We start from the raw sequence: 5000 nt of genomic DNA, 5'->3' as shown, positions 1-5000 counted from the left end.
GCAACTTCATCTATGTTGGGTTTCAGATAACAAACTAGTAATGTATAACAAGACCATGGTAATGGAAGCAAGAGGGGAAAAGCTTACAGCACCTGGTATTCCCAGGTGGTCTCCCATCCAAGTACTAACCAGGCCAAACCCTGCTGTAGTGGATTAACCAGAGGATTTCTTCATTGCTTGGACACAAACACAAACTACCCCCACTTTACGGCCTATAAGGAAACTTCGAACCCAGAACACTCTAAAAAAACCTTGGAGTAATCTTTTTTTCAAACAACCTTAAATTTCAAAATGACATTTACTGACTATTTCTTCACTCAGCCTCGCTCAAGAGCCCTAAATGCGAGTTTAGGGTAAAATTCTGTTTACATTCCTCCAAGTCATAAACCTCGGAGTTAATGTAAACATTTGGAACATTTGCAACACCATCACTAGGACGGGACTGCGGACTTAAGAGAGTGTCAAAACTTAATTAATGCCTTGGAAATTGTTAATTCACCAAATGTTGTACCAATTTAGGGGTTTGTGCCTAGTTATTTCTGCAATCACTTAGAAATAAGATTAATGAAATTAAGAGAAATGTTCTAAGCTTGGGATTCCATTTTCAACATTGCAGGCTCAAATTCTGTGGGGTGCAGAAAGAACTCCTTCCCCCACCGTCGTAAATTCAGACAGGCAAGGACCAAGCCTTATCTGAACACTCAGCAGAGGGGAGGAATTTCTCACTCAGAAGATTTTGCTTAAAATACATCTATATTGACTATATAAAAAAATGTGTTTTATAGAATGTTTACTAGATAATGGTATATGTGTCTGGTATATGGTATATGTGTTTGGATGTGTCCTGATTCAATTTTTCTACACATTCAAGTCTGAATCAACAAGGTTTAACTAGCATTTGATAATTTAGCTTTATTTGGTTATCAGTGGTTTAACCAGGTATTATCTTTTAAGTGATTTAATTGGGTTTAAATAATAACATGACTCTTGATCTCTTTCTGACAGAGTACCATCCATCGTTGTATTTCTAAGATTATCTTGAATATTACAAAACTGTTTGTGGGCAATATATATATATATTACATTTATTGTGATTCAATTGTAAGATTGTTGTTTCCTGAATTTATCCTCACAAACTGATATGCTGAAAAATGTATTTTTAATCCACTGCTTAATTGAGTTTTCTTTTGGTTTGGTCTATTAGAAAAAAAATGGAAATCTCACTAGCTGAAGCATGCTGACCATGTGAGCGAGGGGGGGTTTATGGCCCTTTGTGAATCCCCACCAAAGTTTGGAATTGCTCCTAGACCAATCAAAACACAGACATTTGGGCCACAGGGCCAATCATAGCTCGAGGGCCAAACAGGCCACAGAGTCTAATAGTTAAACTGGGCAGACACAGTTTTAGAGTTTCCAGTTGAGTTTTGGGAGTTCAGGTCAGAGCAGTTGGAGGAGAAGCAGTTAGAGAAGGAGTGGGAGAAGGAGTTGGAGAAGATGAGTTGAGGAAAACAGTTAGAGGAGAGAGGTTAGGGAGCCCAGAGATGGAGAAAGGATAGACTGTTAGTTTAGTCATCTTAAGTTAGTTTTCTTAGACCAGTGCATTTAATCTTCAAGTATATTAATATTAGCTATCCTAGTTAAAATATCTAAGGTTATTTTACAATCTACGAAGCCAAGCATTATTCCATCTAAGTTTAGCTAAAGTACAGCTGAAAAGGAGATCCGCCAGATCCAACCCAGAATCCTGCGGTCCGGAGGCCACCAGCAAGCCAGCTGAGAGTGGGGATTTACCCTGTGGGTTCTAATGGGGCTCCGTGCTGACACAGGAAGTCAAACCACCCTGCAGACAGGCTCACGTGATCCTTTTTCGGGGTGAAGCATCAGACGACCAACCCAGGCGGACGTCACCAAGGCCCACTTCAACAACTCAGAGTAAGGCAGAGCTGGGTTTAATCTTTCGGCAGATGGTGTCTGTTGGTCATGGTTTTGATCGGGTCTTTAATTTAGTCTTCTTTAGTATAGATGACTCATTTTGAGTTGCTTGGTTGGAAATAAGAACTGGTTTCGTAGACTTAAAATGCCTTAGACCCTTATTTAGAAATATTCACTTAATAGTTCTATTAATCTTTATTCCTTTCATATCAGCATTATAACGTGTTTGTTGTTTATTTCTCATTTATCATTCTACACTATGATTTGATATCTAATGGCTACATTTATGACTTTTTAATGAATTATTTACTCATATATGTGTGATTTAATAAATACTTTTATTTTACAAAACCTGTAATTTCAGTGTGTTTTTCTGGATAACTTGGTTATGAAAATTTCTGTCACCTGTAGAAACCACACCCTGAGATGTCTTGTGTTATTAATTAATTTGATTAATTAATGTATTAATTAATCTAATTAAATTAATTTAATAACTGGCGCCCAATTAAAAATATTTCAACATCTCAATTAGCACCAGGTATTAAACCACTGAGCCCGCTACATAATTTGGCGCGCCGACGTGGGGCAGGATTATATTCTTATTGGCTCTCCGCCGCGGGACCAGAGTATACACATTTCATAACCAGTTCCAGGAAATAGCGCTGTAAGTTGCAGAATAAAGTGTATTTTGTTTTTATTGCTAAATGCGTTAGCTGCTGGCTAGCTGGCCTAGCTGGAGTTACCTGCATAAACCCAGCATGTTAGAAACACACGCACATGTTCTACACGTGTTTTTGTTTACAATTCAGGACTGGCCAGTCCCCTGTGTGTGTGCGTGTCACGCGCACGGTCCCCTGTGTGTCTGTATAACGTGTTGGGTGTGTGTGGTACGTGAGCGCTCTTGGAAACATTACGCTTATTTGTAAAATAAGCTTGGTTAACACACCGCCGTGTGTGGGTAACCTTAAACCCGGGTGTATATACGTGTATATACGTGTGTACTTACATAAAGTTCGAACTGTTTCCGGTAAAATAGACATATTTTGCCAGTGTTGATCTGATAAGGCCTTCGCGCAGCTATGAGTCGCGGATCTCCGGCTCATTGACTCCGCGCTCCAGTTAAAACTGCTGGTTTTTGCGCGAAATCCGTAAAATCCCGCAGTACTGGACACTTCCACGTGCGTAAAAGAGTAGCTAACTTTTACGTAACACCACCCTGAGTGGCAGGAAGTTTATTGTGTGCGTGATTAAACTAACCACGCCAGGATGTAAATCCTCTTTGCTCATCTTGTGAAGTGTGTTGCTGCTGTGTTAAACTTTCGGACCGCCGAGTCCTTCTCCTCTGCTATTCACAGTCGACTGAGTCAGTCAAATCTGCTGACAAGGTCCCAGACCCAAAGGGCGGTCCTTAACGTGGCATCATCAGTGGGCGTGACCACTCCCACCAGTCGGCCTCTGCCACCATCTGGTGGACAGCCTGACTATTTACACTCAAACTCAAAGGGTGTTTTACTACCCCTCACCACTAGGGGGGGTACACTGCCACATCGCCATCTGGTGTTTGATTTGGGTAACTGCATACAGTGCAGAAAGGTGCATTTAATTTGTTTGACCACCAGAGGGAGCCACTTAGCCACATAGCTGTGTCGCCACCTGGTGTTGTACTTGTGTAATTGCTATCATCCTGTAGAGTGCATTTAGAGTTTCTGTCGCCAGAGGGTGCCAATTTCAAACAAACTTTTTGTTAAGTTAATAAAGGGAATTTGCATTGTGGTTGGGTTAAATGGTTTGTAAATAAGTAAACAAATAACTGCATTAATTTAATCGGTTAATATTAAATAGTTAAATTTAAGTTTCAGGTCTGCTCTCTCAAACATTACTCTTTATGTTACATTGAACCAAGCTAAATAGCTATCTCCATTGAGTAACTAATCACAACATAAAATAATTAACTGGTCATTTTAATCAATTTGATTAAGTAAAGTTAATTAAATTTTTGTTAATTATTTTCAATTTAATTCAACCATCTTCAAATAAATTAAGATTAATTATTGATCGATTAAGATCAATTATTAATAACTGATTGAAATTAATTAATTAATTAACCAAAAAAAAAAAAAAACTTATCCAGTTATCAGTTACTCAACCATATACCCAGCACACCTGTGCTAAATACATAGTTAAATTCTCCCATCCTGTACATAGTTAATAACTATACCCATATTTAGACATATTGTGTATAGTGCCCTACAGTTATTAAACTGTTCACTAGCACCACTGACAACAAATCTAACTATTCTTTTAAAATTAATCTACTAATTGTAACCTTAGGTCGCCCCCTTTTAACAGATGTTTTTCTTATAAAAGGCACAATGCTAATTGACTCGAACATAAAATAAACTTGTTTGTCATCAAAATTGTTTGATTCCACGTGCTTTACGTAAATCAAAATGTGTGTCACTGAAAAAGCTCTTTTAGAGCTTACAGCTGGTTTACCCCCAGGACTTACCGTCCCAGTCCAACAAACGGACAGTGGGGGTCTCCATGCACTAATTGCCAAAAGCCTCAATGAGTGTGTATCTAAAATCCTTGAGGGCAAGCAACAAGTGGATCCGATTTCCCTAATACTGTGGAAACATCTGCTGTTGTCACAGGATCAACTTGCTGCTTCCTCCAAAACCATTCAAAATCTCCAAGCAGAGATTGTGACTTTAAATGATAGAGTTGCAGACCTAGAGAACAAAACTGTACAGTCTGAAATGAACCAAAGAGACCTCAAAACCGAAGTGCAGCTGCTTCAAAAGGAAGCCAACATAGCTACCCAACTTGCAGCTCAGTCACAGGAAAAACTAAAACATGCTATTGCAAGACAGGTTGAGCTACAAACTGAATTAGCACATGCTAACAATGCAGTCAAATTAACTCGAGACCAAACAGAGTTAACATTTGAGCTGATGATGGAGGGAGACTCCCCCATCAATCCAGCTGGTAAATCAGGAACCCCTGGGGTTCCGGATCCTAAGCAACAACCATCCCCAAATACAATCCCTCTAGTCTCCCTTAAAGGT

This window comes from Astyanax mexicanus, unplaced genomic scaffold (genome assembly GCF_023375975.1).
Source record: "Astyanax mexicanus isolate ESR-SI-001 unplaced genomic scaffold, AstMex3_surface scaffold_53, whole genome shotgun sequence".
In the NCBI taxonomy this organism is placed as follows: domain Eukaryota; kingdom Metazoa; phylum Chordata; class Actinopteri; order Characiformes; family Acestrorhamphidae; genus Astyanax; species Astyanax mexicanus.
The sequence above is the reverse complement of the archived record's forward strand: the minus strand, read 5'-3'. Positions refer to the sequence as shown.